Genomic DNA, 19,447 nt, shown 5'->3' with positions numbered 1-19,447 from the left:
GTGGGAGGAGGAAAACACCTGTGCTGAGGCTAATTTCTCCAGTTTTGCATGTTCCACCTTACTCAGGTGTGTTTCCTGTAGAAAAATAATTTCTCCTCCTTCTTTCTTAAGTTTTTGGAGTATTCTCTTCCTTTTTGTTGGATTATTTAGGCCGTTTGTGTTGAGAGATATACATTTAAGTTTCCCCATTACATTGATTTAGAAAATATTTGTTCCCTTCATATATGTATAGAAAGCCTTTAAACATAAGAAGAAGCCTACAAAGAATACATTCTGTGTGCATAAAAAACACCTGTGACCCGACCAAAATAACCAACCCTGAACTTCCAAATCCTGCCTCCTCTATATGGTTACAGCAAATATTCCACATTGTTAGTCTTATGTGGAAAAGGGGGTTAACTTTAATTAATCCCTGCCACGAGATGGTAGATGTGGCTGCAGTTATGGGACTGAGAGTAGAACATACTTGCATGGTCAGCTGCATACAAGTGTAAGGTCCCTCCAAATACTCTTTAATAGTCTATATACCGAGTACAATTAGGCCTCCTGTGCCTTTAATCCTTTAATCCCCCCCCAACTCCCCCACTTCAACAAAACCTCACATCAAAACACAAAACTTTAGTTCCCCAGCATGAATCGTTATTAAAGTCTTCTCTTTGAGGGACCAAATAAAACCGTTTTATCCTATGTTTCCTTTTAAAAAAGGGAGAAATTAAAAAAAAAAAAAAAGGATAGGAAGTAAGGAGACAGGAATAATTATCCAAATAAATGCAAAAGTATATCCCTTCAAAATAAAACTAAGGGTAAGAATATAAAAAAATAAATAAAATACAAAGGAATACCATACAATACCCCTCACATCCCTCTACTATTTATTGGCCATATGCAAATCTCGTCTGAGTTCTAGACTTCTTGTACAAGTGAAAATTCAGTCCAATCTCTTTAATTAAAATAATAATAAATAAACAAATAAATCGCCTAAATAAATAAACACCAAGAAATACATCCCTTCTTCACATCTTCGCATCCCTCTTTTATTTAATATCCATGTGCAGAGTTCATAGATGGGTTTTAGATCTCTTGTGCAGGTAGAGATAATGAATTTCAACTCATTTAAAAAGAACCTCTTTTCTCTTTGAGTTAATCATAAAATAAATAGTCTTAGCCTGTACAATGGCATCCATTCTGTCCTTAGGTCATGCCTACTCACTTCGATATGGAAGGTGCAGAGAAAGAGAAAGAACAAAAGGCTTCCAAAAACAGATAATAAATAAAAGTTTGTCCCATTAAGCTTCAGGAGAGAGAGAGAGAGAGAGAGAGAGAGAGAGAGAGAGAGAGAGAGAGAGAGAGAACTGTCCACTTAGTTTGAGATCATTTCCATTTCCCAGTTGGAAGTCATTTTCACAGTTTTAACTCCAAGTCTTCCAGAGGTCCGGTTACAGTCTCTCCGCCTCCGCTGTGCTTCTAGTCATGCGTTTTCTGGAATGGCTTGGATTGAGCCTCCGCTGCGCCCACCAGCACGTGATGCGGCCTCGGGTTGGTGGTGGAGAGTATTCCCTGCTCCTGTCGGTGCGCTTCTGCATCCTCCAGGGTGTTGTATGTCACGGACCCCCCATCTCCAAAGACTCTCAATCTGGCTGGATATATTATGTGTGATTTCACTTTTTTTTTCTTTCAGCTGTCTTCTTATTGAGGCATACCCACTTCTTTCTTTCTGTATCCTGCTCGAGAAATCTTGGGAAAAATAAATCCGGTCATCTCCAACTTTAACCTCTTTTTTTGACCAGGCTGCTTGTGTTACCCGTGCCAGACCTATGGGGAATCTGGGCCGACAGACAAGGTCCACAGGCAAGGGTGCACTGTGGATTAATCAGAGAGAGAGGACACCAGGTGACGTCTTGCTCCTGCCGTTGCTCATTTAATTTTTTTTCTTTAACAATTTCATAAAACTATGATACATCTTCAATGAAATCATTCCAACTTCATCTGTTACTCATTACATTCACACTAAAACAGGTACAACACAAATGAATTGACAAAACCAAAATAAACAATATAAAATCTGTTTTACCAAAAATAAATACAAGCAGATCGACAATAACTTAAATTCTATTTCACATACACCAAGATGGGCTGAACTAAAATATTACCTTACAAAAATTATACACCCTAAATCACATCCTCACTTTTATGTCTACATTCACTCATATTCTAACATTTATACGTTTCCACACTTATCCTGCACTCACATAACACACATAATCCCTACAACTCGAATCTCTGACTAAACATCTGTAACATACACTTAAAATACCACTTTTAAAACAGTTTACCGCAGTGAAGTTAGTTTTAAGTTGGATATTCGACAGACATTCGCTCCTAAGCCGCTCCAATATCATTCGCCATATCTGAAAAATTAATAATAATTATTTGGAGATTTAAAATGTAAAAACAAGAGGTGTATCTCATGCAGCCAGTGGAGTACTGTCATCCCACACTGATTTTGAGTCCATTGGTCACATGACCTGGGAGCTATTGAGCTACAATGCTAATATTTATATATGAAAAATTAATAAAAATTATAAAAGGTGTAAAATGTAAAAGTTGAGTAACATTATGCAACACTAGTAGGGCTACAATTATTTTATTGTAACACATGCCCCTTTTTCCTATTGGCATAAGGGACATTTCCAGGTTTTGTCCTTGGCATCCTCTACATCCATGGACAGACATGAGCCATGGAACCACCAGTCACAGTTATCAGATTGGATCTGTTGAGGCAAAAACAAATGATATATTTTATTATTTTTAATTTTCTATTTACTGTTATTTGAGACTTAAACATTATTATGGGTTTTTATGGCTATATAACAATTCAATGTGTCTTTAACTGTTTCCAATCACTCACCCACTGTACAGTGGCAGTTCCCTGTCCTGGTGGCTTGAAGGTGGCACACATAGCACAGCGATTCTGATCATCAAAGACTAAAAACAAAACAAAACAAAAACATTTATTTAACCATATCCTTATCTATCTTGTTTCTGATTATGCTTAATTTGCCTTTACCGGAGGCCTCCAGGATGTCAAGCGCCAGATCTCTCCTCTCCTTCTGCATTTCTTTTTTAGATGTGCTGAAGTTCATGTCAGGGATGGCTGGGAAAGCCTTTATGAGGGCTTTTGCCATCTAAACAACATATATTGCAGGTACTTCCGACAATAATGGGGGGCATATAATCAATTACATACACTCATGAGCGCTATTGTCGCTAAAATGTTATCTACTCTATTCATGCACATTTGCTGATATTGGTTCAAATCAATTCATCTCTCGCAAGAAAAATTCCTACCAATGTTTTTGGCTTACCTTTGCAACAATGACACCACAGCTGCATCCATCCTGTTGAGATGAGTGGGGCATAACCCCCCCTTTCTACTTGACATCCAACCACTCTGTCTTTCCATGACATGTGCGCCTCATCCTGAAGTACTCCCTGAGTAAAGTTTATATTCATCATTCTCTTTAAATTTCAGGTCCCTCGTGTCCAGAGATAATCACACATTTGCAACAACCCAATGAATAACTAATGTTTTCATTAATTACAAAGAATTATTCGTCATCACCATTTTCAGATCAAGATGGGAATACACTGTTAAATTTTATGAACTGTTTTCAAATCTAAATGAAATGAACCTGTTAAGGATACAGTACAACATCCATGCAGGTTACAATGATTGCATCCAGCATGGATTCAAGATAGTCAGACTAACAGAAACAAGAAGACACAGACTGTTATGTCAACATCTGGCGAAATAGAGAACGTTTCCTCTCTGTTAGCCCTTACTACGAAATATGTATTCAGGGACATGCATCAATTGCTAACATTTTGAACTGACATCGCTGCAGATGTAAAAAAAAAAAAAATGTACCATGGTTTTTTTCTAAAATCTATTTTACAAGTGAAGTCCAAGCAGCTAAGTCATAGGTTTAAGCTCTGAACACTGAATGCATTTGTAAATCACTGGCTTTACATTTGTGATGAAGATTTTGAGACGTAACATTTTCATATTATATTTCATATTTTACCTTTTAGAATGATCTATCCCCAGCGATTGATCATTAAAAGAGCTTTGGCATGTGGCCCATTGAATGAAAACAGGTACACTTTATTTGATAACATTTGCAACATTAACTGAAAGTAGCTTTTATTAATTCATCTACCTGGTTCTTTTTGCGGCAGTTTGTGAGGCCTTCAGCTCTGATCCCTTTCGGGCTGGAGCCACCAGGTAAACTGTGCTGGTTTTTGCATGCATGTACTGTGACAAAACAAAACAAAACAGTGTCAAACTACAGAAATTCTGGCCCCAAATTTTGAGAGTGCCACCCGGTGATGATGGAGATATGTGTGATATTAATATATGAATTTGGGCTAATCAGGACTGTCTGTCAGCTGCTTTATGCCTGTGTGCCCCTGTGTCTGTTTTTTTCTGCAATCATATTTGTGGTTATTCACAGTCAGTGTACCTTACTGCATGGCCCACGGCACGATCAATATTTTCGTCTCATCACTTGGGAGATGATATGCATTTAAAAACAAAAAACAGGAGATCAACATTCAAAATTTACAAACCAGCAAGTTCCAATGATTGTTGCTGACCATCACAAACGATAACACAGCTTCAAATTGAGTGAAGTCCACCTACAATTGGAATATGAATGAAAATGATCACAGAATCAAACTAAGACAAACTAACAGACACACAAACACACACACTTCGTGAGGACACTCATTGACATAATGTATTCCCTAGGCCCTTACCCTAACCTTAACCATCCAAACCAAATGCCTAACCTTAACCTTTACTCTGAACCCAACTTAAACCTAATTATAACCTGAACCCTAAAATAAAGTCTTAACCCTCAAACAGCCCTTTGAAGGGGTCGGCCAAAATGTCCTCACTTTCCCAAAATGTCCTCTCACACACACACACACACACACACACGCACACACACACACACACACACACACATACCTTGCGTAGACTTTGTTGAGTCAGCGTTTTCCTGTCACCAAACAGAATCCATCCTGCTGTATAGTGGCTCATTAAATAGATGGTGCCCATCATACTGAATTTGTGGGCAAAAACATGAAGCAGGCCCTCAATAACCTGATAGAAACAACAAATTGATTGTCCAATAAATGATAATAAACATTCTCTAATAGTGCGAAATATGACTTACGTTACAAGCTTTACCATCTAATTATCAAAATAGTTCATAGTATAATCGGCCTACTTAAGATCAAAACATCAATGACAGTTTAAAAATAACATTTGCACGTTTCATACATACCTCCCCTGTCAACCACTGGTGTGGTCTAAGTGTGCACAGGTCCGAGTGGTGGATAAGGAGGTTCCGCCCCTTCATCTGTGAGGGAATCGCTGCAACAACCACCTCACTATCCCTTTTTCTCCACAGTGGGGTTAACTGCAAAATAGGATTAAAAAAAAGTGTGTTCTAAATGTGTGTGGATGGGGGGTGGGACGGAGATGTGACAAAGATTTATTTCTAAGCATATGTTAATTAGGGCCTGGCCCCTGGCAGTGCAAAGCCCCACTGTGTCTGATATGATTATTCGTATGGCCCTGGCCTAAAGTAATAATTACTAATTCATTTTCACACAACAACACATACTGTATAAATCTTCAACATTTCAACTTTCTTCAACAAAGCTTGTTATTTCTTTGTTGAATGCAAGAAGCACACTGTTAATCATGGCCCAGCTATAATCTGTCTCAACTTGTGCTATTGTTTTTTTTTTTGTTTTGTTTGATATTTGTCTTTTAAATTCCAAAAGCCAGTGTGATATGGCAGGAACTGAATGGCTGTTTGACACAAGTTCTGTGACAGGTCGGAGAGGACTGTCTTTGCCACTGCCGGGCAAAACTAGAGCATAATACAGAACTTTCTTGTTTTGATCTGGTATTTTCTGGACAACACTACCTGTAGCATCAAGGTAGAGAGTGACAGGTGATGGTTTTTTTTGGTGCTCAGTCAGAATGTTAAGTCCACCCTCTGTGTACAAATGTAGAGCAAATGGATCAATTTGTAGGTGCTGAAGGTAACCTTCAAATGATGCGTGACTGCTGCTCTCTCGGATTACTTTTTGAGTGAGTTACTTCTAGCAATACATCATTGTGAAGCCTTGAAGTCTGCCTCACTTCAGAGGATATTTTCTTTAAAACATCCTTCATCACACTTCGAGTTATGTTGCCAGCTGTTATTTCTTCAATCGGTGTATTTTTCAGCATGGCATAATAAAAATTGCTGACGCCTTTAGTGATAGCTTTGGCTATTTTCCCTCTTCGCAGGTATTTTGCGGGGGGGAGTGCATTTAGCTTTTGCACTGAAATAGTGGCATTTCGTTTTGTGACTATGACGTTTTTTAACATGCTGATACTTAAATGCAAGTATGCAACATGGGTTCTCTTTCAAAAACTCATGGTACAAGACATCAGTCCAAGGAGATCTGAGTTTATTCATGTTAGGTTTTGGTTTTATTTTGTCCCTTTTTTTTTTTTTTTTAAATAAAAATCTTGAACTTTTTTCGTCCTGGTTTGCAATGCTGTTGGTAATCTGTTCATCCTGTGCACCTTCGTCCTCTGTACTGTCAACTTTTTCTGCTGTTGTGTCTCCACTGAAACTCTCCTCTTCGTCCTTCTTACCATCTGTCTTTCCCTGGCTTTTCAGTGCCTGTTTTTGTGTCTCATCTACAATGAAAAAACATTTTTTTCTTATAATAAAACATTACATCTCAGCATAAAAAGCCTTTACATCTAAAAAGTTTCACATTAAGTAGTTTTCTAGTGGAATTGACCTTTTAAAGTGCAAGAAGTTTGGCATTAAGTTATATTTTATCCGTATAACTGTCCGTGGTGCTGAACACCTTGACAACAGTAAACAATTGAGACACAGCATATGTCCATAGTAGGCTATATAGGCCATGAGCGAAAAAAAGACTGTATGGATGTGTTTTACACAATACTATATTGATGTGCTACTGTATCGATGTACTGTATATATATACTATGTAGATGTATGGTAAGTGTAGGCCTACAGTGTGTTTCTTCCCATTCACTTAGTCTACATTGTAACACCTACACAAAATAAATAAATGAGTAGAATATAAATTTAAGTTGCAGTGTTTCCCTTTAGGTCTCTTTGGGGTCTGCCATAGTCTCTCACAGAAAAAAAATAATTTTGTGTATTCTTTTCTTTTTTTTAAGTGTTTCACCATCCCTCATCTCTGTCAGTCAGCCCCTCCTGCTCTCTCTCTCTCTCTCTCTCTCTCTCTCTCTCTCACACACACACACACACACACACACGGGCGCATGAACAGGTCGCCCTGTACGCACCTGCAAGAAGCACTGCTGTCTGGACTCCTCGTCTGTCCTCCCGCCAGATGATTTTCAGCCAATTGGTAAGTTTTTTTTCGCTGGTTTTAAACACATCAAGTGTGACTGATATCCAAATATCTTGTGGGATATGATCACAAACATGATGATTTATAAAAAACTGGATAATGGCTCTTGCCCCCCAGCTTTTTCCCACATGTCTCTGGTCCTCTGTCTGTGGCCTTTTTTGAAGCGCCCCATATTCAAGACCACAGTTAACCTAACCTTGTCGTACAACCTGTCGCCATCAACGATTCTACTGCTTAAAATATGTAGGCCTATTTTTTTCCCTGTAACTCTTAAATGTTTCGTGCAATCGAACAAAATGAAAACGGTTTCTGAAAGCAGACATTCGGTGCTTTGTGGTGATATACGAGTCATTACGGTAATCCCAGGCACAGCGTCTCAGCAGCAGAGTACTTGCAGCAGCCCCTCGATAGCCGACGTTTGAGGAAGGATGGGGCTGGTAGCCTATTGACAAGTGAGATTTTGTCGCACTTTTTTATGTTTTTTCCCCATTGTTTCTAGTTAGGCTATTCTTTTTACATTTCAAGTCTTTTTGTAATTTTTCATACATTAGAAGTTCAGCTGAATAGCTCCCAGGTCATGTGACCAATGGACTCAAAATCAGTGTGGGATGATACTCCACTGGCTGCATGAGATACACCTCTTGTTTTTACATTTTAAATCTCCAAATAATTTTTATTAATTTTTCATATATGGCGAATGATATTGGAGTGGCTTAGGAGCAAATGTCTGTCGAATATCCAACTTAAAACTAACTTCACTGCGGTGGCTGACCATACTCACCTGCCTCTACGAGGCTGAAGTTGGCATCCGATTCACAGCTTCTGATTGGAATTTTCCGGTCCACCTTAGAGCGTGAAACATTGTAGGAGGATGAAAAGAGAATCAACCCTCGATTGCAACGGTATTTAATTCATCTAAAAACCAGGATTTTATTTCTTATAATTGTAGATCTACTCTCTAATATGTGTAACTCACAGTAAAATGTAAAAGATGTATTTCTATGTCTTTTTCTGATCTACATCACATTAGACCTGTTCCTGATATAAAACCACAAGACTTAGACTCCTCAAACCTGGACTGAATTATTCTACAGAGCCAAAACATTCATAAAAACACAGTCTCTGATTTGTGAAACCTCTATTCTATTTGTGAAAATGCAGAAAAGGCGCATTTCACCGCTTTTTTCTCATCTAGGCCACATTAGACCAAGTCCAGGTCTACAACCGCTACACTTAGTTGGGGTTGCATCACTTATCTGTACAATTTAGCAAGAGTAAATCATCTCTACAGATAATGTAACGATAATATGAGAACATGTTTAAGCATCTGTGATGGGTTGAATATATGTCGTATTTTTCATATCCTGTTATAATAGTTTCAGTCCAGTATTTTGTGTTTGTTTATGTTTCATGTTCAAAATGCAATTCTAGCTCTGCATTCTAACAGTGCTAGCAGTAGTTGTAGTTACCAGAGGGAGACAGCAGAGGGAGTGTAATGCTGTTGAGCTACCTTATGGTGCACTTCAGGCGTTCCTCTCAGTCATTACACTCGTGGCCTGAGGAAAGTTTGTGTCCGTGTGTCGTTCACTTATTACTCCCCTTTTCAGGCGTTTTACACACCCAGCAGCAGTTGACAATAACTCTAGCCTTTGATTTCAGGGATGTTACAGTGTTTTTTTCTGTTTGCTCATGCTTCTTCATTTGATATCTGATTACAGGTGCCTTGGTTTTGGCTGCATGAGATCACAGGCTTCCAGACTACTTACTATCTTCTTTAAGTTAACAGTGTGCTAAATATTTTGAAGAATAAAACTTTTTTGGGCAATCTACAATGACCCGTGTTTCTTTTTCTTTTCTCTTTAAACTATTAAATACCTTGGACAAACTATTTAATTAGCACTTGGATTATTAGGATGGGGGGGGGATAATGTTTTTTCCATTGATGAATCGTTTAAAAGGTTCAGATTATGGCACAAAATGTTGCAATTTTTGTTCTTTTAACTTTTGGGGGTGTCATCTCTGTTTTTGTAAGGTTTGGTCTTTGTAATGATCAATACATATGACCAATCATTCACAAAATAGTCACAATATGTGTCAACAATGTTATAATGAACCCTGTGACACCACGGCATTTCAAAGCAATTTATTAAAACTATATTTTTACCATTAATAAATGCACACAATCTTCAAGGCTGCATAGACTTTTTTTGCTTGATATATTTATTTCAAACATGTTAACAAAATTATTAATATACTAACAATAATAACTAGACAATTTCCCCCCAGCGGGAAATTTTGAGAGTGATACAGTGCGCAAACGCCGGGGTGTGTGGCTCGTGCTATAGAGGTCAGTGTCCAGTACTAAAGACAGAACACTGACCTCTATAGCACTGCAGTGCTATTAAAACACACACACAGAAACGCACACATCTCAGCTGTGTGTGTTTGTGTTTGTGTTAGTAAACACCACAGACAACACTGCATGAGATCCTTGTAAATGCTATTGAGGTCTACTGGGCCACATTTGAGGATTTTAACCCTGGTTACATGTGTGTTGGCATTTGTGTCTCTCTGTGTGTGTGTGTGTATCTGTAATCACACGAAGCTTCATATGTGTGTTTGGGTGTGTGGGAGAGGAGTGCTCAGAGAAGTACTGAGGCTCAGAGGTTGTCACGGCAACTTGAGCTGGTTGCCATTGACGATAGGGGCCCCCCAGGCAGACAGACAGGGGCAGACAGAAAAGCAGAGAAAAGAGCCATTTTCTGCCTCTGCACTGCTCTCACATTTGGGCTTATCCTGAGAGAACGGCAGCTCCTATCAGAAAAACACACAGACCACCATCGCCGTAAGGACTTCCTGAACGCTTTGGTGTGCTTTTGGTGTTTCTACACAAAATACTTTGCAGACACTTGCGAGTTAAAAACAGGGGTCCGTTGTGCTTCTCTCAGAAAATCTTTGTATTGGAGTCAGTGAGGAGCAGAGACAGACGTGGCTGTGCTTGGAGGCTGCTAATTCAAATTCTGTAAGTCTCTCTGATTGTTGGAGCACATTGTGAGAGACAGAACACATTTTTCTACAAATGTGGAAAAAATCATGTGTCTAGAGCTTAAATTGTGGCTGGGAGGAGCGTGGAAAGACAAAAAATCTGGAGTTTTTTTAGGCTCTCTTTTCAGCCACTCTGACCGATGACATCATGCACTCTAACACGAACATTCCGTGCAATAGCCATGTCATAGCGCTCAGCACTGTATCACTAATAATGATAAAATAAAGCGAAAGTAGAATAAGAAAAAAACCTGATTAGTAGGCCTATTTAACAAAATCAAATATGCACATTAGTTACGCCAACGTCTTACTGTGAAAAACGGAAGTTATCTCGCTCTGTATTAAACCAGCGATGTTTTATTCCAGCGCTCTATCGCCGACTTTCTCAGTGGACTCCGAGCATTTGCCGTAAGTTCCATGACACGGTCACACTCAAAATGTTGAATACGGCTGGCTTGACTGCTGTAGGCTATTTATTAATGGGTGATAGAGAAGGTGCAGTTAAAAGGAGTGATGCGCATTTAGCTGGTTTAGGGCACAAAGCATCAGCCAAAATGTATCTTTCAGGGATTAAGTAGGAGCTCTTAACTGCAAAAAATGTTTGGATGTAAGCATTGTTTTGTACTCCAAATAACCTTTATAAATACATGTTTCTTTCATTACTTAGGCTTCAAAATTAAGAAATTAAGAAGAGGTCAGAGACATGGCCTTCCAGATTTATGAACAGAGTCAGGAGGACAGGACCGGATAGTTACTGAACTGTCAGCTTTTGAAAATCGTACTCGAAAAATTTCTTGGAATAGCCCCATGTGGGAAATGTTGGCAGAAGAAATATTCAGGGACAAGAGTTTAAAGAAAAGGAAATGGCTGTACACTCTATGGCACAGTGACAGAAAGTTCATTCGAACAAGGGTGTTGTTGAGGCAGAAGGAGCACAAGCAGGTGGTCATGACAGAATGTGACTCTGGTGAAAAGGCAACTGAGGAAAAAAATGAAGATGAGGAAACAAGAGACACAGAGTCTGAGATTAAGGACAGACTTGAAAAGAAGGAACAGTATAAAACTGAAGCAGTTCAAGAGGAGACCCATGTGGATCCCAGTATTGAAAAAAACACAAATAATGATGGTGACTGCATGGCTGTTAGCAAAGAAGTTGAGAAAACATTGGAAATGGAGGAAGGGATAAAGAAAACACATGAAGACACAACGGTTATGACTGAAGCCAGTGGAGATGAAACGTCTGAGTGCATTCAAACTGACAGCATTTTGTTTCTGGATGACACCTTATTTTGTATTTGTAGACAGCCAAATAATCCTAATGAGCCATATGCCCAATGTAGCCTCTGCAAAGACTGGTTTCATCCTGTTTGTGTTGGCTTCCAAAGTGTTCAAGACATTGCTGCCATATCCCCATGGCACTGTCCTTCATGTACCACAGATACCCAGACATCAGAGTCTGGAGATAAGGACCAGGTGAAGAGAAGGTTATCTTTTGGAAAAGAATTGCCTCCTTGCCCCCAAGAGTTCAGTGTCAGCCTGACAAGGACGGAATCGGCGGCAATTCAGCCAGCTGACAGAGTAGGACACAGAATCTTGAAGAAAGGCTGGGCTGATGTTATGAGCCTCAAAATAAGCTCTGTAAACAAATTTTGTGTCCTTTCCTTCAAGACTAATAAAGTAAAATACAGTCGAAGTTGAAAAACTAAAAATGTCTATTGGAGGGGTAAGGCTGTGTGCAAGTTTTCTGGTTGCACAACTTATTTCCTGTCTATAGAAGAAGACCCTAATGATACAGAAGGTGATATACCTGTAAATGTCAAAGTCCAGGGAAAAATTCAACACAGTTGCCATGAACAACACTGCCGACACTGTCGCCAACCTGAACGCCACACACTCAAAGGACAACTTGGTCAATGTTCTCCCATGCTGGTCCACACAAAACAACTGGCATCCACGGATGAAGACAAACTTCTAGCTGGAAATCTAAATGATATCAAGTCCGTCCCAGTGCTGCAAAAGATATCAAGTGAAAAAAATCTTGAAAATGGCTTAGACAGGGATGCTTTCATGGAGTGTTTTCAAATTCAGCAAAAGCAGGATGTGGAAAATCCCAGTTCCAAGATAAAACACAGTGGCATTCAGTATGTTGCAATGTCTCCTTTTGTTGTTCACACTTATTCTGAATCACAGCTGCAGATTCTGCATGAACAACAGAAGAATAATAAGTGTTTGCTATATATGGATGCAACTGGCAGTGTAGTTGCCAAACCTCACCCCTCCAGCCAGTCAGTACTGTACTATGCACTTTGTACACCATGTCAGTCCACAACCAAAACATTGGCTGACTTGACTGCGTCGAGACTACTACAAGCTGTTCATGAAACACTTGAAGCCACAAAAAATTGAAACTGATTTCAGTTGGGCCATGATCCATGCAGTTGTTCAGGCATTTAACATTGTCAGCATTCAGGAATATCTGCAGCTTTGTTTCCAGGTGTGCCAGGAGCAGCACACAGTGCAAATGACTGATACACCTCTGTGCTGCTCACATGCTTAAGCTGATAAGCATGAAATTGAGCAAGGTGCAATGCAAAAAAGAAACCAAAAATTTTTTTCTGTACTGCTTTGCCCTTCTCCAAAATGCCACAGATTTTTGTGTGATCTTGTCCATTGTAAAATCTGTAGTGTTTGTTTTGTCCTCAAGGACTAAGACAGAAGCGTGTCAGGAACATCTGTCATTACTGCAGGAAGCCATACAGACACAGAAGACGGACAAGATAGACATAAAAAATGAAGATGATGATGATGATGATGATGATGACGATGAACCCAGGATCTCTGAAGACCAGCATAGATCAATCAGAAAGTCATCACCTTTCTTTGCCCCCATAGAAACAGAGGTGAGGGAAGCCAAAGAGAATGCAAGAAAGGAAGATGAAACAGAGGGAGCAACACAAAAGAATACCCATTTCTGTGAGTCTGTGGTGGAGATTCTTTTAGATTATGCAGGTACTGTTCCTCTTTGGTCAGGTGTTATGCTGAAACATCTTGGAAAAACAAGAGACAGTAATGCCATAGTTGAGAACTGGTTTCGCACCACAAAAACTGTGGTTCTGGCATCAAAGCTGCATAGAAGAGCTGGAGATTTTCTGCAGCTCCAGCATGAGTTTGTAGTGGGAAGAATAAAAGGAACATTAGTCAATAAACAGGTACCACTAACAAAACAGCCAAGCAGCAATGAAGATGGAGAGAAGATTGATGGTCCAGACTCTCCTCCCCTATCACAAGAGGAGAAATGGAAGAAGCGAAGTACTCGGAAGACAAAATCGAAGTACTTTAACTCCCCTCCTCCAGTCAGTCATTTTGTGGCAAAACCAGCAACAGAGGCCAGTAAAAAAAATGTAAGGTCAAAGAGTCACATCAAAGGTGCAACAACACACCCACCACCACCACAAGAAAAGGGATGCTGTCCATTTTGGGGAGGAGAAGGGACTATAAAGCAGCAAACAGTGTCCATGACAAATACATGTACAGTGGACAACCTCCTGTACATGCTTCATTTGGCTATTATGAGGAGACCTGGGATTAAAGCTGACCTCAATGCAAATGCCAAGTTGAGTGATTGGATTTCCACCCTGCTAGAAGTCCATGAACTCTTTGACAAGAAAGAGTGGTCCCAGGGTAAATTATTGTGGCTAAACACCATTGGGCGCTTCAAAGGGACCTCATGGGATGCGTATGGGACAGAGGAAGACATGGTTGCATGTCGCCTTGAATTCCTCATGACAACAGAAATCCTGCAACGGTGCAAGAATGCAGCTTGTCCTGTCGTGAGAAGAAGAGTCAACTGTGTTGATATCTTGTAAGGATTTTTTTATTCTGTAGAATTAAAATTTATGCATGTTTTTTGTAAATCAAATGACTGTAATTGTGGAAAAATAGTATAATTTCTTCTAAAACTACGAATACTGCTTCATATACATTAACAAATATAGAGACTGGTCATATTTAATTTCATCTTCATAGCTTACAAGCGTTTTGTTTATTTGTTTCAAGGTGTGAAGACTTTAGTACTTTACAGACAGATATTGACAGGTGGATGACTGCATCCCTCACAGCTCCTTGCAAAAGGTAAGTATACAGTATGCAAACAGGTGTTTCATTCATACAAATCATTCTCAAATGCAGTTAGACAGATCTACTGCCTAATAGTCTGTTTACTAGTATTTATTCTTTTATACCTTTTATCTCATCAGAGGCCCTATCCCGTGTACTGAAAGTGAGCAAGCACCACAGCGTGTCTTTGTGAATGGACAGCCATGTCTTCTACTGGTCTCAGTGATACACAAAGACAAGCTCAGTCACAAGCTGCATCCTACAACCTTGCCACACCTGGTGACAATTCTTGGTGGGAAGTAAGTACTGTAAAGACTTTACAATTCACTGTGTCACACTTGAATAATTTATTGTCACTGCTTTTATTGGTTTTTGTTGTTATTCTAATGTAGTTTCAATTAATTTGTGACTGTTCATCACATTTTTCTACTATACTCTCATCACCCACAAAGGTACGAGCCAGCTGCAGTGACGTACCACCTGGGCACAAAAAATCACTTTGTGGCATTCCACAAACTAGGCACTGAAAAAGGCTGGCATTTTTTCGATGCCCTTGAAGAACTCCTCAACCCTGGCAAGGGAGATGTTGTCATCAGTGACACATTTATGAGGAAGAAACTTAAGGCTAAGTGTAATGTCAGCCACATTGTCATGATCAGGGTAAGCATGGACATCTAATTATGGCAGAAGATTGTCTTGACTTCTAAAACTAGTTTTCCTTTGTTTTCCTCTCCTTTTTCCAACATAAAACAACAATATTCATGTCTTTTGGTTCACAATCAAGAAACTGAAATCAATCAGTAATAACTATAACTACTGTCGATCAGATTTGCTTAGCTTATTGCTGATACTATCTTTCAAACTCTGGTGACATTCATTTATGGAGAAATTTGGTTTTAGTCCTCTTACATAATCTTATCAGAAAAATAATTTGTATTCTCCTTGCATTAGGACAAAGCAGCAGAAGCTGTTGAAGCCAGGCGGCAAAAAAATGAAGAGCTTGTAACCTTCATTGTGGACCACAATGGTGCAGATGAAAAGCTAAAGGTTTCCTATGGAACAGTTTTGCCACAAAAAATGATCAAATTACAGAGCAACACTTGACCTGATCCATTTCTAAAGTATCACCCTGTGATATAGAGTAATGTGATATGTTAAACACCCATTAACCAATTATAGAGTTAGTGGAATTAGAGCTGCTTACTTTCTTGAGTAAGGCTTTATTCGTTTCTGCCAAGAACGCCATCTTTCAAATATGTACAAGACCACAACCAAATTGTGGAAACATGGGTCTTTGCAAATATGTTTGGAAAAGTGCTATACAGATAAAGTGTACTGTTATCATTATCAAAGAAAACACTTTGTACCAGCTTATTTAGATACCATAGTAGTTAACTTTGTTTGAGAGTAAAGCAAGTTTCATTGCTGAGTTTTAAAGCCACATTTGTCCACTGTGGAAAGAAAGCCACTGTTGGGGTATTCTGCTCTCTTGCTGTCAATGGAACTGATGAAATGCTGACTAGAGACAAGGCTAAGACCACCACTGTGGCCTTGCTGTCCAAGCAAAGGAGAATGAACTGAATATTACATGCATACATGTTTCATTATTTCCATAATTCATATTTTTCAGGCCATTCTTTCCACTGATGAGAAGCCCCACTTTTCTTTTAAAGATCGGTGGGTTCCAATCATCTTTGATGATGATATGCAGCTGGACAGGATTGTGAGGTACCTGTCAGGCTTCCTTGACAGCTGTGACACCCTCTCTCCTGAAGTCTGCACCATGGTGTCCTCTGACAGGATCAAATATATCCTGAATGTCATGCTGTCAGAGGTAGGTCAACGGCTGTTTGGCTTTCATTTATGAACTTAAATACATGAATGACAGTATTCCTATTCCTTGTGCATAGTACAATTAAGAGAAGTGTTGGTAGCTGAGATTTAACCTCAGAAGATGTGTACTTCTCTGTTCTATGAAGCACATATATTTCTGTTATTTTTAACCTTTCAGCTCAGTACACTTTCAGATAAGTTACGTCAAAAAAATCCACGATCCACTACAACAACAAATCCATTGATTGAAGTGAGAGAACCGCAGGAATATGGAACAGAGGAGAAACAGAGAAGGCAGTGAGAGTAAGAGAATGGAAAACTTCAAATGTTGCCTTTAACATAAAAGCAGAATCACAGACTGATGAAAATTAAGTATTAGGAACATAGTTTACTTTGTTAGCAGGTATTGTACAAGACGCCAACAAACGGAACAGCTAAAAGGTCCAAGCAGGCAGGAAAAAGCTTTCAAAAAACAAAGATTGTTAACTAGTAACAATCTTTGTTGCAGGAAGGCAGAATCCAGCAAAACAAAGGGGCAGCAGCCTTACACATTATAATAAATAATTTTGTCCTGGTATGCTATTGATGTACTTATAACACACCTTTATAAATTAAAAGTAAAGCTATCAAACACCTGAATTAATTTCCTATTTGTAAAGTATGTCTAGGAGACACAATACACTATGTTACAAATGATTTGCAGGTCTACATTGTAAACTCTGGATAGTGGGGTAGGATCAGGATCATATCTGCAGGTAGGTAGGAGTTCAGGTGACGAGCAAAGGAAGGAACACAGTTAGGACAACTGGTGGCCAGGAAAACGAGAGCAGGGTCTGAAATAATGGCAGATGTTAGTAAAACCAACAAACTGATTAATCATCAAATATTCATAAGTGTGATGAGTACTGACAGAAAAGGTTTACTGTACATGTCCTCATATTGTTCAAATGAAAAATAAGCACACGAACAGCTAAAGTGGTTCTACCAAAGGCAACAGTAAAGGCTCTTCAGGAGGTGAGGAAACTGACAGTGACAGAAGCTGTGGGAGCGGTGGAACATGGGCGGATGGAGGAAAGGTAAGAGCAAATCAGAATTTTTTTTTGGTATATTTCCCAAATGACCAATCTGCGAAGATGTGTTTAATGTTTCTCAAGAGGTAAACATAACTTTTCTACTTTTGTTTTGAAGTGAGAAAGAAGAACTATTTATGTCACTCAGGAACGAGATGGAGAGACGTGGGATCGTCTGAAAATAAAAATGTTAATACGTGATGTAATATACTGAAATTATTTCTGTATTTGTTTTTATCTAATCAAGTATTTTGACTTATTTCTTTCTTGCTTGTTTGATCATTTAATTTTGTTTTGTCATATCTAGATCCTTTCTCCATTGCATGTTTGTTTTGTGCTATATATCTGCAATTCCCAATGTCTCTGTTTCATGTTTATCACGCTATCTCACCAATAATAAAAAAGAAGAGTTTTTTGCACTTTCACAAATAGAATAAAGGTTTCACAAATCAGAGACTGTGTTTTTATGAATGTTTAGGCTCTGTAGAATAATTCAGTCCAGGTTTGAGGAGTCTTGTGGTTTTATATCAGGAACAGGTCTAATGTGATGTAGATCAGAAAAAGACATAGAAATACATCTTTTACATTTTACTGTGAGTTACACATATTAGAGAGTAGATCTACAATTATAATAAATAAAATCCTGGTTTTTAGATGAATTAAATACCGTTGCAATCGAGGGTTGATTCTCTTTTCATCCTCCTACAATGTTTCACGCTCTCAGTTCATGAGTAGGGAAAACGACTGAATACCGCCATCTACAGGCGTCATGACACTTTTAAGGTGGACCGGAAAATTCCAATCAGAAGCTGTGAATCGAATGCCAACTTCAGCCTCGTATGAATCTTCCCGCCTATTGCACGGTTTACGAGTGAAATTATCAGTTTGAGAGATAATGTTGATCAAAATTTGACTTTTACCGATTTATAAATTGTGTTATTTGGCGTATAAATCTGCCCATTGTATAGATCCAGTCACTTTTCCGCTGTTTTGGTAACCCTCCTCCCGGCCGAGTGCATTTGTTTTCAGTGAAGCCTTTGAGAAATCAATCCGTGGAGCGGTGGATTATCTGTACAGTTCTGTACAATAGTACTCATGTCCCATGTCTGTAACATTTGTTATTCAATTTCGCCTTTTTTCTCACTCAGGTGCAATTAAGAGAGATCATCAGCACTGCACAAAATGTGGTGTCAATGCTAAATAAGCGTGTGTCAGGGAATGTCAGGCTGTTAGCTCAGGGACAAGCAGGAGAAGCTGCGCAGTCAGGTCTGAGGCCACAGCAGGCAGTGCAACGCCCGGGAGTGAAACAAGCAATGGCGCGGGAGGATACATGAGTCATTTGTCTGGACAAACATTCGGACAGACTAGGTCCCTGATTCTGATTTAAGCAGAAGAAAACAGCTGCAGATGTTTTAAATTCTGTTATTTACCTCAGAATATTTTCAGGAGCTTCAGACCATCATCATGTCAACTCTTGCATTAAACAAATTAAATTTAACCCAGCATAATTATTTCATCAGAATGTAGACGTCTTCTGAGTGAAGTTATTTTGTGTTGATGGAACATAAAATATGAGAATAATAGTATGCCATCTTTTTAGATCTTTTCCAGGATTCTTTAATAAGGAGACAAGAGGCAAAAGGCGTTTTGCAGCTTACAAGTCAAAAGAATATGGGAAGAGTTTTTTGGTGAATGTATTCCTTCTCCATAAACAATATGAAAAGACACCAAAAGAGGAACTGCCTCTCATGCTGGCTGGCCTTGGAAAACGTACTCTAACCATCTCTGAAAACATGACACATTCAGAGGTATGCTACCATTCATTTACTGCCTTGTGTCAAGTCACATCTAAAGAGAGCACACATCTAAGAATTCATCTTCAGGCATCATTGAATTCACAT

The 19,447-nt window shown here is 39.0% G+C and overlaps 1 protein-coding gene and 1 long non-coding RNA gene across 2 annotated transcripts in view; both read right to left on the bottom strand.

The window, feature by feature from the left end:
• The window catches only part of LOC143316078 (NLR family CARD domain-containing protein 3-like), a 236,246-nt gene that overhangs the window by 195,687 nt on the left and 21,112 nt on the right, over positions 1–19,447 (bottom strand). The gene's annotated exons all lie outside the window — the stretch shown is intronic.
• LOC143315752 (uncharacterized) lies at positions 3,093–4,367 on the bottom strand. The gene is made up of 3 exons (XR_013076177.1): positions 4,221–4,367; positions 3,366–3,492; positions 3,093–3,185 (listed from the first exon to the last, which is right to left on the bottom strand). It is a non-coding gene; the product is annotated as an uncharacterized LOC143315752 (long non-coding RNA).

The sequence above is a fragment of the Chaetodon auriga genome, chromosome 23, assembly GCF_051107435.1.
Source record: "Chaetodon auriga isolate fChaAug3 chromosome 23, fChaAug3.hap1, whole genome shotgun sequence".
Classification (NCBI taxonomy): domain Eukaryota; kingdom Metazoa; phylum Chordata; class Actinopteri; order Chaetodontiformes; family Chaetodontidae; genus Chaetodon; species Chaetodon auriga.
The sequence above is the reverse complement of the archived record's forward strand: the minus strand, read 5'-3'. Positions and strand labels throughout refer to the sequence as shown.